Source organism: Heterodontus francisci, unplaced genomic scaffold, assembly GCF_036365525.1.
Source record: "Heterodontus francisci isolate sHetFra1 unplaced genomic scaffold, sHetFra1.hap1 HAP1_SCAFFOLD_140, whole genome shotgun sequence".
In the NCBI taxonomy this organism is placed as follows: Eukaryota; Metazoa; Chordata; class Chondrichthyes; order Heterodontiformes; family Heterodontidae; genus Heterodontus; species Heterodontus francisci.
Genome location: NW_027141745.1, coordinates 4216394 through 4232043, shown reverse-complemented (window position 1 = coordinate 4232043; position 15650 = coordinate 4216394).

The following is a 15650-nucleotide window of genomic DNA, read 5'->3' as shown; positions in this document are numbered from 1 at the left end:
CGGGATTAATTCTGTATCTGTCAGTGTCTGTTATTGTATGAGAGTGTGGGATTAATTCTGTATCTGTCAGAGTCTGATACTGTGTGAGAGGGTGGGATTAATTCTGTATCTGTCAGTGTCTGTTACTGTGTGTGAGTGCGGGATTAATTCTGCGTCTGTCAGTGTCTGTTACTGTGTGTGAGTGTGGGATAAATTCTGTATCTGTCAGTGTCTGTTATTGTATGAGAGTGTGGGATTAATTCTGTATCTGTCAGAGTCTGATACTGTGTGAGAGTGTGGGATTAATTCTGTATCTGTCAGTGTCTGTTACTGTGTGAGAGTGTGGGATTAATTCTGTATCTGTCAGTGTCTGTTACTGTGTGTGAGTGCGGGATTAATTCTGCATCTGTCAGTGTCTGTTACTGTGTGTGAGTGTGGGATTAATTCTGTATCTGTCAGTGTCTGTTACTGTGTGTGAGTGTGGGATTAATTCTGTATCTGTATGAGTGTGGGATTAATTCTGTATTTGTCAGTGACTTTTACTGTGTGTGAGTGTGGGATTAATTCTGTATCTGTCAGGGTCTGTTACTGTGTGTGAGTGTCGCATTAATTCTGTCTCTGTCAGTGTCTGTTAATGTGTGTGAGTGTGGGATTAATTCTGTATCTGTCAGTGTCTGTTACTGTGTGAGAGTTTGGGGTTAGTTCTCTGTCTGTCATTCTCTCGTCCAGTATGTGGTTTGGTTCTAAGTCTCCAGCTCTCATAATCTGTTACTGTGTGTGATTGTGAAATTAGTTCTGGATCTCTCTCTGGTATTTTCCGTGAGTGGAATTCATTCTATATTCACTCTGCTCTTCCATAGTATATTCGTGAGTGTTTCAATCTGTATCTGCCACTCTGTGGGAATTGTGCATCTGGCAGTCTCTGGTATTATATATATGTGTGGAATTAATATTGTTACTGTCAGTCTCTGTTACAGGATGTGAGCATGGGATGTATTCTATATTTGTCAGTCTCTGCTACTCTGTATGGTTGTCGGATTCAATCCATATCTGTTGGCCGATGGTACTCTGTGTCCATGTGTGTGTGTGTGTGTGGTAGAAACTATATTTCATGCCAATGTCTCCCTTACTTAATGTGAATGTGGGGTTCATTCTCTATCTCTCTGTCACTGGTACTGTTTAAGTGTATTGGATATTTTCTGCCTGTGTCAGTTTGTGCTAAAGTATGAATGATTGATTAATGCTGTTTGTGTCATTCTCTGTTACTGTGTATAGGTTTGAGTGTAATTCCTTATTTCTCAGTGTCTGATATTGTTTGTGAATGTGGGATTCAATCAGGATTTGTCAGTCTCTGTTGTTTGATGTCAGTGTGTGCTATCGTCTTTATCTTTAAGTTTCTGGTACTGCATCTGAAGGTGGGTGTGAGTGTGTTCAGTGAGAGTGAGAGATAGTGATAGAGAGGAATTCATTCTGTCAGAATCTGGTATTGTGTACAATTGGGATTAATTCTGTATTTTTCATTGTCTTGCACTGAATGTGAATGTGTGGCCCATTTTGTCTCTCTCAGTTGAGTGTGAGTGTGGCATTCTGTCTGTACCTATCAGTCTGTGGTACTGTTTGAATGAGGGATCTGACATTCCCTGCTACTGTGTGTAAGCATGTGATTCATTCTGTATTTGTCTGTTTGTGGTAATGTATGGGACTGTGAGATTTAGTCAGTATCTGTCAGTCTCTTGTACGTTTGTGCATCTGATGTTCATTTGTCATTTGTATTTCGTTTGCATCTCACTTCTGGTCTCTGAAATAATATATTCAACATTAATACCTGAATCTACAGTGATGGAATTGACACTGTATCTTTCAGTTTGAAATGGGATGTATGTGTAGCTCTGGGCCGAAAACAATTGATACTGTATCTTGCAGCTGTATAATTTAGATGAATGCTGAACTGTGATCAAAGTTGTCCCTCGGGGTTTCACTATTTTACAGCATCACTCAATCTGATACTGCACAGAATTTTGAACTTGCATCTAAGCTGGGTGTGAGGTTACACTATTGGGATGAATATTGTTTAAACTCATACTGCAGGTTAAGTGGGTGACATTTTAATTTGTGTCCTGGAGCATCTTCGTCGTATGAATTCTATACCTTTCAATCGAGTACAGTGTGTCAGATCTATCTAATATTTAATTTGTAGCTCAGCCTGCACAGAGACTATTTCAAAATTTGCTGACAACACCAAACATGGAGGTGAGGCTAACAGTGAGGATGATATGAACCGCCTGCAACAGAACATAGAGAGGCTAGTAGAATGGGCAGAGAGGTGGCAGATGGAATTTAATACTGACAAGTGTGAGGTGATGCATGTTGGCAGAAGGAATAGGGAGAGGCAATATATAATTATTGGCGCAGTTCGAAGGAGTTTGCAGGAATAGAGGGTCCTGAGGGTGCAAGTGCATAGATCTTTGTAACTGGCAGGACATATGGAGAGATTGGATAGTGAAGCATATGGGATCTTGGGCTTTATAAACAGATGCATTGAGTACAAAGGCAGGGCGATTATGCTGAACCTTTATAAAGCTCTGGTTAGACCCCAACTGGAGTAGTGTGTCCAGTTCTGGTCACCATACCTCAGCATGGATGGGAGGGTCCTTGAGAGGGTGCAGAGGAGATTTACCAGAATGGTTCCAGGGATGGAGGATTTTAGTTGCAATGTTAGGTTGGAAAAGCTCGGCTTGTTCTCCTCAGAACAAAGGAGATTGAGGGGAGATTTAACAGAAGTGTACAAGATTTTAACAGGCAAGCTGGAAAGGGAAAAACTGTTGCCATTAACAAATGGTACAAGGACTAGTTTACACAGATTGAATGTTTTTGACCAGAGATTCAGGGGGAATATTAGGAAACACTGTTTTACACAGGGGGTGATAATGACCTGGAACTCACTGCCAACAAGGGAGGTGAAAGTGGAGACAATCACTGACTTCAGTAGGATGTTGAATGGTCACCTGAGAGAAATAGACGTGCAGGTCTACGGGGATCGAGCAGGGGAGTGGGACTGACTGTATTCCTTTGTGGAGAGTAAACATGGAGTCAATGGGCCGAATAGCCTCCACTGTGCTGTAAATGACTCTATTACTTTATTTAAATCTGGTAGTTGACCTGGGATTCATGTCTCTCCCTGTCAGCATTACTGAATTGGTTTGAACTGGATACAATGTCTGTCTCTCCTGCTCTATTTACCTTGTTGGGATTGAAAATGTGTGTCTGGATCTTGCGATCAGTGTGAGACTGATTCCTTCTGCTGTCCCTGACAGTGGAACTGGTGAGCTGTCTGTGCCTTTACACTCTGGGAATGGTCACGTACCTACTGTGTGTTTGGCAGGAGCTGGGCCGCACCATTCCTTGGTCCTGGGAAACATCACATCTATTCTGGTTCCTGCACAAAGGAGAAGTATTCCTTGTAAGACAAGAACAGTTGAGGGTTAGAACTTTACAGTTTCATCATTGTCATTTCCACAGTGGGAACCCGGTGATACAAAGTGTCAGTGTTGGACAGCACTGCAGTACAGCAGCACAGTTTTGTTCCCCCTTATCCTGTCCACAGCACAAAAACATAAGAACTAGGAACAGGAGTAGGCCATTCAGCCCATCAAGCCCTCTCCACCATTCAATGAGATCATGGTTGATCTACTTCAACACCATAACCCTGCACTATCCCTGTAACCCTTGATGTTTTTAGTATATATAAATGTATCGATCTCCATCTTGAACTTACTCACTGACTGAGCCTCCACAGCCCTCTGGGTAGAGAATTCCAAAGATTCACCAGCCTCTGAGTGAAGAAATTCCTCCTCATCTCAGTCCTAAATGGCCTGCTCCTTATTCTGAGACTGTGTCCCCTGGTTATAGATCCCCAGTCCGGGGAAATATCCTTCCTACATCTGCCCTATCGAGCCCTGTAAGAATTTTGAATGTTTGAATGAGATCACCTCTCATTCTTCTAAACTCCAGAGAATAAAGGCCCAGTCTGTTTAATCTTCCCTCATAAGGCAATCCCTTCATCCCAGGAATTAGTTTGGTGAACCTTCATTGCACTCCCTCTATGACAAGTATACCTTTTTATAGGTAAGAGAGCAAATCTGCACACAATACTCCAGGTACAGTCTCAACAAGGCTCTATCTCATTGCAGCAAGACATCTTTAATCCTATACTAATCCTCTGTCTGATCATTAGTCTACAGTAATGAAGATTCCCAGTGCTGTCTGATCAATAGTTGACAGTACTGCAGATTCCCAGTGCTGTCTGATCAATAGTCTACAGTACTGTAGATTCCCGTTGCAGTCTGATCATTAGTCTACAGTACTGCAGATTCCCGGTGCTGTCTGATCATTAGTCTACAGTACTGCAGATTCCCAGTGCTGTCTGATAATTAGTCTACAGTACTGCAGATTCCCAGTGCTGTCTGATCATTAGTCTGCAGTACTGCAGATTCCCAGTGCTGTCTGATCAATAGTTGACAGCACTGCAGATTCCCAGTGCTGCCTGATCAATAGTCTACAGTACTGCAGATTCCCGGTGCTGTCTGATCATTAGCCTACAGTACCGCAGATTCCCGGTGCTGTCTGATCATTAGTCTGCAGTACTGCAGATTTCCAGTGCTGTCTGATCATTAGTCTACAATACTGCAGATTCCCAGTGCTGTCTGATCAATAGTCTACAGTGCTGCAGATTCCCAGTGCTGTCTGATCATTAGTCTACAGTACTGCAGATTCCCGGTGCTCTCTGATCATTAGTCTACAGTACTGCAGATTCCCACTGCTGTCTGATCAATAGTCTACAGTACTGCAGATTCCCGGTGCTGTCTGATCATTAGTCTACATTACTGCAGATTCCCAGTGCTGTCTGATCATTAGTCTACAGTACTGCAGATTCCCAGTGCTGTCTGATCAATAGTCTACAGTACTGCAGATTCCCGGTGCTGTCTGATCATTAGTCGACAGTACTGCAGATTCCCGGTGCTGTCTGATCATTCGTCTACAGTACTGCAGATTCCCGGTGCTGTCTGATCATTAGTCTACAGTACTGCAGATTCCCGGTGCTGTCTGATCATTAGTCTACAGTACTGCAGATTCCCAGTGCTGTCTGATCATTAGTGAACAGTACTGCAGCTTCCCGGTGCTGTCTGATCATTAGTCTACAGGACTGCAGATTCCCGGTGCTGTCTGATCATTAGTCTACAGTACTGCAGATTCCCGGTGCTGTCTGATCATTAGTCTACAGTACTGCAGATTCCCAGTGCTGTCTGATCATTAGTCTACAGTACTGCAGATTCCCGGTGCTGTCTGATCATTAGTCTACAGTACTGCAGATTCCCAGTACGATCTGATCATTAGTCAACAGCACTGCAGATTCCCAGTGCTGTCCGATCATTAGTCTACAGTACTGCGGATTCCCAGTGCTGTCTGATCATGAGTCTACAGTACTGCAGATTCCCGTTGCTGTCTGATCATCAGACTACAGTACTGCAGATTCCCAGTGCTGTCTGATCATTAGTCTGCAGTACTGCAGATTCCCGGTGCTGTCTGTTCATTAGTCTACAGTACTGCAGATTCCCGGTGCTGTCTGATCATTAGTCTGCAGTCCTGCAGCTTCCTGGTGCTGTCTGATCATTAGTCTACAGTACTGCAGATTCCCGGTGCTGTCTGATCATTAGTCTGCAGTACTGCAGATTCCCGGTGCTGTCTGATCATTAGTCTGCAGTACTGCAGATTCCCGGTGCTGTCTGATCATTAGTCTACAGTGCTGCAGATTCCCGGTGCTGTCTGATCATTAGTCTACAGTACTGCAGATTCCTGGTGCTGTCTGATCATTAGTCTACAGTACTGCAGATTCCCGGTGCTGTCTGATCATTAGTCTGCAGTACTGCATATTCCCGGTGCTGTCTGATCATTAGTCTACAGTGCTGCAGGTTCCCGGTGCTGTCTGATCATTAGTCTACAGTACTGCAGATTCCTGGTGCTGTCTGATCATTAGTCTACAGTACTGCAGATTCCCTGTGCTGTCTGATCATTAGTCTACAGTACTGCAGATCTACAATACTGTTTGATTGAAGCCTTCTGGTTGATCAGCATACACATAATGGCCAGCACCTCAAATAGCCTACAAAACAAAACAAAACATATATGTTAATGTTGACAAAGTCTGTTGAACAATTTCTCGCATTAACATTTAATACAATTTTACATAAAGCTTCCTATCACTTTTTTTTCAAATAAAAATATTCTTACCCTAGATTATTTGATGTCATGGGTGAATCTCAACCCTCCAAAGCTTTCAGATTGTCCATCTATCCTTTGAGATCTTTGTAAGTTTTTGTAGTACTGCCAGATAAACAATCAGCAAGTACTGCTTGTTCATTGCTTTTACACACTGGACTGCCCTGTTCCTCAAAAAATTACAGTTCAGTCCTCGAAGAGGTAAAACATCCCAGAAACCCTGATGTTAACAAAGAACAAAGAACAGTACAGCACAGGAACAGGCCATTCGGCCCTCCAGGCCTGCACCGATCTTGATGCCTGCTGAATCTAACACCTTCTGCACTTCCCTCTATTCCCTTCCTATTCATATATTTGTCAAGATGGCTCTTAAACGTCGCTATCGTATCTGCTTCCACCACCTCCCCTGGCAGCAAGTTCCAGGTACTCACCACACTCTGCGTAAAACATTTGCCTCGCACATCCCCTCTAAACTTTGCCCCTCGCACCTTAAATCTATGTCCCCTAGTAACTGACTCTTCCACCCTTGGAAAAAGCTTCTGACTATCCACTCTGTCCATGCGTTCATAACTTTGTAAACCTCTATCATGTCGCCCCTCCACCTCCGTCGTTCCAGTGAAATCAATCCGAGTTTTTCCAACCTCTCCTCATAGCTAATGCCCTCCAGACCAGGCAACACCCCGGTAAACCTCTTCTGTACCCTCTCCAAAGCCTTCACGTCCTTCTGGTAGTGTGGCGACCAGAATTGCATGCAATATTCTAAGTGGGTCCGAACTAAGGTTCTGTACAGCTGCAACATGACTTACCAATTTTTATACTCTATGCCCCGACCGATGAAAGCAAGCATGCTGTATGCCTTCTTGACTACCTTATCCACCTGCGTTGCCACTTTCAGTGACCTGTGGACCTATACGCCCTAATCTCTCTGCCTGTCAATGTTCCTAAGGGTTCTGCCATTTACTGTATACCTCCCACCTGCATTAGACCTTCCAAAATGCATTACCTCACATTTGTCTGGATTAAACTCCATCTGCCATTTCTCCACCCAAGTCTCCAACCGATCGATATCCTGTTGGAACCTCTGGCAATCCTCATCATTATCCGTAACTCCACCAACCTTTGTGTCGTCCGCAAACTTACTAATCAGACCAGCTATATTTTCCTCCAAATCATTTATATATACTACAAACAGCAAAGGTCCCAGCTCTGATCCCTGCGGAACACCACTAGTCACATCCCTCCATTCAGAAAAACACCCATCCACTGTTACCCTCTGTCTTCTGTGACTGAGCCAGTTCTGTATCCATCTTGCCAGCTCACCTCTGACCCGGTGTGACTTCACCTTTTGCACCAGTCTGCCATGCGGGACCTTGTCAAAGGCTTTACTAAAATCCATATAGACAACCTCCACTGCCCTTCCCTCATCACTCATCTTCGTCACTTCCTCAAAAAAGTCAATCAAATTAGTAAGACACGACCTCCCCTTCACAAAACCATGCTGTCTCTCGCTAATAAGTTTGTTTGTTTCCAAATGGCATTAAATAATGTCCCCAAGAATCCTTTCCAATAGTTTCCCTACCACTGACGTCAGGCTCACCAGCCTAGAATTTCCTGGATTATCCTTGCCTCCCTTCTTAAAAAAAGGAACAACATTGGCAATTCTCCAGTCCTGTGGGACCTCACCTGTAGCCATTGAGGATGCAAAGATTTCTGTCAAGGCCCCAGCAATTTCTTCCCTTGCATCCCTCAGCATTCTACGGTAGATCCCATCAGGCCCAGGGGACTTATCTAACTTAATGCTTTGCAAGTATTAAAATGCAAAACAAATAATCTAACAGTGATCAAATACAGTTATGTATTTATTGAACATCTTTCTTCCAACTCCTTGAGTACATAAAATTAAAGATCCCAACTCTAGGAACCAAAATAAGTTTTTGTTGATAACTTATAAATACACACAGTATTTATCTTTTCTGTCAGAAATATCAGCCTGTCTCTTCTGAGACTTTCAAACAACTTCTTGACTCCCTCATGATTTTTACGCAGTCTTCTCATGAGATTATCCATTTTCTCTCCACAAAGAAAGACTTGCTCTTCTCGAGCACCTTTCACAATCTCAGGACGTCCCAAACCACATTCCACCCAATGAAGATCTTTGTGAATTGTCATCACTGTTGTACAGTAGGAAACACAACAGCCATTGCCCACAGCAAGTTCCCACAAACAGCACTGTGATAATAACCAGATAAAACAGAAACAAATCGTGTCAAACCATAGTTTCGTTTAGTTTAGTGATGCACCACTGAAACAGGCCCTTCGGCCCACCGAGTCTGTGCCGACCATCAACCACCCATTTATACTAATCCTACATCCCGACCACCTACCGAGACAAGGGGCAATTTATAATGGCCAATTAACCTACCAACCTGCGTGTCTTTGACATGTGGGAGGAAACCGGAGCACTCGGAGAAAACCCATGCAGACACAGGGAGAACTTGCAAACTCCACACAGACAGTACCCAGAATTGAACCCGGGTCGCTGGAGCTGTGAGGCTGCGGTGCTAACAACTGCGCCACTGTACCGCACAAATAGATTAAAATAGATTAAAAAGAAAACTAATAACCTACTCCAACGAGGCACCCAATCAGCAGTGAGGTGAACATTGGATGTGGTAGTCTCAGTTACAGACATAACAGGTCAGTCGTCCCATTCACAGACAGAGCAAGTAAGTAGTCTCAGCTACAGGCAGAGCAATTAAGTAGTCTCAGTTACAGACAGAGCAATTAAGTAGTCTCAGTTCCGGGATAGCAAGTAAGTAGTCTCAGTTACAGACAGAGCAATTAAGCAGTCTCAGTTACAGACATAACAAGTAAGTAGTCTCAGTTACAGGCAGAGCGATTAAGTAGTCTCAGTTACAGAGATAGCAAGTAAGTAGTCTCAGTTACAGAGATAGCAAGTAAGTAGTCTCAGTTACAGACAGAGCAAGTAAGTAGTCTCAGTTACAGAGATAGCAAGTAAGTAGTCTCAGTGACAGACAGAGCAAGTAAGTAGTCACAGTTACAGAGATAGCAATTAAGTAGTCTCAGTTACAGACAGAACAAGTAAGTAGTCTCAGTTACAGAGATAGCAAGTAAGTAGTCTCAGTTACAGAGATAGCAAGTAAGTAGTCTCAGTTCCAGACAGAGCAAGTAAGTAGGCTCAGTTACAGACAGAGCAAGTAAGAAGTCTCAGTTGCAGACAGGGCAAGTAAGTAGTCTCAGTTACAGACAGGGCAAGTAAGTATTCTCTGTTACAGACAGGGCAAATAAGTAGTCTCAGTTACGGACACAGCAAGTCAGTAGTCTCAGTTACAGAGATAGCAAGTAAGTAGTCTCAGTCACAGACAGAGCAAGTAAGTAGTCTCAGTTACAGACAGAGCAAGTAAATAGTCTCAGTTACAGAGATAGAAAGTAAGTCGTCTCAGTTACAGACACAGCAAGACAGTAGTGTCAGTTACAGAGATAGCAAGTAAGTAGTCTCAGTCACAGACAGAGCAAGTAAGTATTCTCAGTTACAGACAGAGCAAGGATGTAGTCTCAGTTACAGAGATAGAAAGTAAGTAGTCTCAGTTACAGACACAGCAAAAAAAAAAACAAAAGGTCTTATAAATTGTCATGTAAAAAAAGAATACAGTCAACAGTGGAAGGCTGCAGGACCGTCCTCCACTGGTTGATTGTCCTTCCAGCTACGCTGAAGTTCCTCTCCCTGATGCTACAGCTCGCCGGAATGCAAAGTATACTTCTAGCCAGCCTGGTCAATTTAGGGTATGTACCACTGTGTTCCTTCCACCAGCCCAACAGATCACGTTCGTTTTCCATCGCCAACACAGCAGATCTCTGTGCTGTGTACTGCTGCACTTCATCATTTGTGTCTATTTCTTCATGAACATTCTCCCATTCAGCAAATGCAGTCACTGCTTTTTTGGCAGCTGTAGGTTCATTATCAACCACTGCCGTTTCCTTCACCGGGACTTCTGTTTTAATGTTGTTGATAAGTCTGCGCACTTCAGAATAAACTACTTCCCTGTCATGGCTGGATAACATTCGTAGCTGATTAAATTTAGGCCAGAGGAACGTTGCTATTTTGTGCTCGTCATTTATTTTAACTTTCTTCAGAAGCCACCGTCTGTGCCGTTCCCTGACAACTGCTTGCATTGGAGTATCTGAAGAATGTGGTATACAGGGACGTTTAAGTTTCTCAAACCACGGAATTACCAGGTTCAATGTAGGATATTGGTCTCCCTCCATTTCCCTCTGAGCTTCATAAAATGGTCGGAGGAAATCCACCAAAAACTGCAAGACATCAGGGGTGATATTTTCCAGCCTGGAGCTTTCTCCATGCTGTTCCAGTTTCTCGTGCAGCTCATGATAAATATCCTGAATTGAATTCAGTGTCAGATACACAGCACTGTACCTCGTTTCTTCTATTGGATTTAAAGTTTTAGACAACTGTGCAGCAAGACCAGACTGTTTAATATATGTCACCAAGTCTTTGGCATGATGTATAGTTTCTACAACATCCGGAGCTTCAGAAGCGAATTCCTTTGGATCAAGTGAATGTTGAAGGACCGTGTTATTTACATGGCACTGACAATCCAGACGTCGATATGGTCTAAGATCAAACACTATGTTGGTGCCTTGATCTGTCACCCAGACGAGTTTATATATATTTGCTGGGTCGAATCCAAATGTATTCACGAGCAGAATTAAAATCTCCTGACTGATGTTTTTACCAGTTTTGACGTCCTCCAGTGGAAACATTGCTGTTGTTAAAACTTTGGCATGAAGTTTAAAATCTACTGTGATGTAATGACAAGTTATCGACATATAATGGATTTTATTGTAGTCGTCCGTCCACATGTCAGTTTCAATTCCCACATTCACATCCTTCAGTATGTCAGTAATCTGAGAAATTAGTTCTTTTCTCTTTTCTTTGGCCACATCACGACACCTTCGTGAAACTGTACTGGATTTGGTAACACACTTGATGCTGATACTTGACCATATGTTGCACCCTCATTGATAAGCTCTTGTGCTAGCTCAACAAACCCTTCACCAGAGACAGTTTGGAAAGATCGAATATCTTTGCAACAGAAACTCACGCATTTGTCTATAATTTCTGATTTCTTGTGAGTGGGTATGCTTTCTTTTGTCCGTGCAAAGGAAGTTAAGTCTGACCGACTTGGCCCTACTGTGGGTCGAGTACATCCTTTTACAGTGTGCCGCTGCAAAGATGAATTTCCTGTCTTTTTGCTGTGATACTTTAGTAGAAGTTTGCAAGATTTACATTGTACAAATCCACTTGAACTTTTACTATTGCGGAAAACAACAACAATGACATGTTCCCACACAGAAGATTTACGTTTTCCAGCTCCAGGACTTTCCACTGCTAAACATTCTCCAGTAGACAGCACTTGTTTTACATCCATAGTGTACAGTAATGTAAAATCACCTTTGGACACATGTAGTCGGGTCTAGTCGTGTTTGGGTCAAGCAGCCAGGCTTTAAGTCAGATTTCTACTTCCAAGTCCGATTGTTGAAGGGAAAACAAGCAGACACTGTTTAAAATGTGTCCTTAAACTTCTCACCTAGTCATTAAACAATCGCCGCATCGTTAGTGCGGCCTTTTTTTTCTGCTGTTCACTGTCCAATAACAATGAACAGTGAGACTCTGGATCTGAACCAGGAACATTCATTACAGTTTGGAGACAGAAAGCAGCAATGATTTTCAATAGTGAGTACTTCTCATTCTGTCTCTCTCACCCTGTCCAGACACTGCCTGAGAAATACCTCTCTCTTCCCCCCGACTCACTCCATGTCCCAGGACCAGTACCTGCTCAAGGACTGCGACCAGACCCGAACCCGACAGGACCTGACGACATGTGTCGGGTTTGGGTCGGTCACTCTTCCGGGTCGAGCTCTTGGGCTCGGGTCTGACAAACACAGCATTAATCGGACTTGAAAGGTTGTTTAAAAAGATGAAGATTGGAGCCACGAAGTCAGTGATTGTTTGGTCATGAGTTAAACAGAAACCCATGGAGTTGTGTCCAGACAGGTTGTGCCACACTGTACCAGTATCTGTATTGCTTAAACTAAACACAGCAATTGCCCGGAGGCTCAGTAAGTATCATTTTCCATTACCTGGACTCCTGCTTTACAGGTTGAAATACTTGCTGCAAGTTTATTCAGTGAGCAGCTGAGATGCAAAGAGCAGGAATGTTCTGAGTGATTATTACAAAATGATTATAAAATATACAGTATTTATATTAAAAATATAACCTGTTCACTGTCAGGACTCTAGTCTGGAAACACACACATTACCTGACCGAACCACAGTGGACCCGAACCCGACCCGACCATCCCTTCACTTCCCTTCCTGACACCCAACCTGCAAGAAGCTGCAGCGCATGCGTGGAGGGCAAAGTGAAGGCACCGGCTCACTGCACAGACTCAGTTCCAACCCAGACTCCCAGCTCCGGTCAGTTTATTTAAATTTCAATACTGACCAGCAGAGACTGACCGAGTGTGTCCGACCCAAACCCAAACTGGACCCGAGTCCGAAAGCCGGAGCCGCAAGCTGGGACCGAGCCGAGGCGGACACATGTGCTCGGGTCCCGCTCGGGTCGGAGTCGGGTATCCAGGCCTCCAGTGCACATTCCACACAGTCCCCGACTCCCGCTGAACTTCCCCGCTATTCAATGTTAATCTCTGAACACATCTGCAGACTCGCTCCCCAAACCTGGTGTTGCTGCTGGAAGCAGATGTTGTTTGTTCACTTACCCCGGGACCCGGATGTCTCCATTCACAGCTGATTGAAACAATCTTTCGCTCACTCACTGAATGACGCTCAGAGACAGTGTTGGGGGCAGGGGAGCACATGCGCTCTTCTCCTCATGATGACGTCACAGTGGGCGGTGTTATATCGCGCGTGCGCAGCTCTCTGCAACAAAAAGCAATGGGAACTTTCCCCATTTCACCCTCATCAATGTGTGAACAATGAAACTTAACATGGGGTTAGGGTGGAGGGAGGGTGGGGAGGGGTGGAGGGAATCTATAACCTAGAAAGCCGGGAGCTGATCCCATTTAGATGTTCAAATTGCCGTCTCTCCCTGCAGGGTGTTTGTTATTATTGAGACCCCCCTCTCAAAACAGTCCGACAGAAACATGGGAGGAAGGAGGGAGTCGGTGTGTTTGCTGGTACCTTGTAGAATTCATTTCAGCCAGCAAAGGTTTGTCTAAGCGGAGCGAAACCCGCGGTCAATGTGAGTAATACCGAATGGCGATCTTCATCGTTTCATTCTAAACAAGAGAGACACGGAGCTTCCGCGATTATTCCGGACACACAAACACAGTGACAATAGAGCCCGTCCCAGAGTTTCAGCTCCACTTTGTTAAATGTCCTCATGTGCACAGTCATTGCTGTGAATTTTCAGGGCTCAGTTGCGGATGTCCAGTCCTGTATCCCTTAAACACACGGAGCCAGGAGATCCTCACACGCCATTTTGAAAGATTTATGGACAGGAATTGTTCTAAACTTTGGCTGAGTCGATCATAACCTGCTGTTCAATCATTGTATTATTCAAACAATTAATGAGACATTCTGTTCACTACTTGGGTCTTGAACTCGGTTTGAGCAGATCAACAAGTGAAAGGTTCAGCATTTTTCCAGATATAACAGACAGAGCTGGATAGAGGGAGTCAGGGTTGATCCTGCACACACAGGGCAGTTTGAGTGACAGTCACACAGGGACGGGAAATGGTCTCGATTCCGTTGCCTACTCACCCAACAAGGACAGTTCGGGACTGACTAAACATCCAACTCACTATAATTCAGTAGTGGAGAAAGACAGAGGCTCCATCTTTCCTCACTGTATCTGGTACATTATGTGAGGGAAAGTGTTCCACTACCTCTCACTCTCAGACAGCAACTGACATGTGTTCAGACAGTCAGTGTTAGTCTTTCACTTACCATGAATAGGCGCCTCTCCAAGAACCTGCAAATCCAATTTCCCGAAGCAGCTGTTCTACTCAGAACTTGGTCATGGTAGGAGAACCCCAGGAGGACAGGAGAAACACTTCAGAGATGTCCTCAAATCATCCCTCATTTGGGAAGACATTTTATACTTCAGGGATATTTATCAGGAACATGCAAAGGCGAACTCGAGGCAGCGAAGACAGCGAAGGGAGCATCACACCTCCGATGCAGTCATTTACCTGACCCTTCCAGCACCATCTGACTCTGATATGACAGGGTCTGCAGATCATGCATTGGACTTATCAGCCATTTCAGAACCCATCAAACTGGAGTGGAAAAAAGTCATCCCTGATCGCGAGAGACTGTCTGAGATGGAAGAGAATAAATAGGCCAATATAATGATCAGCAACAATAATGAACTGGATGGGGAGGAGATCGAGAGCAGGGAGATAGAATAGGGAGGGGAAGTGTCCTGTGATGTTTATATAATGTAACACATTGACAGAGATCCTGTTCTATTTGGGTAAAGACTTACTCAAGATAGAAAAATGTAAACTAGTCTCTCGATGACATACTATTATTTCCAAACTCAAACAGGGCCAGATTATGAAGAAATGCTGTATTTCTCACTGAACCACTTTTACCTGTTGGACTCTCTGCAGATTCGCAGGGCAAGGCCATTCAGATATATTTTCAGTCACTAAGAGATTCATTCTGATGACATTAAGCAGAGACTATCAGATGTTTAACTTTCATCCCTCAAACACTCGGATTCACTTTTACACTTCGATGAGATCCGTTTGGACAGTTTAGGAGCCGCCCCCTCACCCCTTCCTCCGCTTTATTCCGTCCATCTTCCAATCTCAGTGTCACACACGTTACCATTAATTTGCTTTTGATCAATACAATTCAAAGGTTTGCAGAGACAATCATTGAAATAATGATGACAGTGATTTGTACAAAATATCCCATATCCACCCTATCACCATGATTACAACCAGGCAGAACCAGGGGAAGGAAAAATCTGGTAACAAAGACCATTATTTTTGACAACAGTGGTGAGTTAATAAAGGACAACCAGTACGGATTTGCTCAGGGCAAATCATGTGCGACTAACATGATTGAATTCTTGTGGTTGAAGTTACTGAAGGTAGTACAGTAATTATTGGACATATGCTCTTCCAAAGGCATTCAATCAAGTAGTGAATAACAGACTTACATGGAGAATAGAAATGCATGTTAAAATTGACACTGGTATCCTGAGATGGTAGTTGGTTAAAGGATAGGAGGCTATTCCGTGACCGTGTCTTATTTACACCTTCTCCTTTGTTATCTCTTGCCCCACCCCCGCTTTACTTGCTTATAACCTTTTACAATTCAA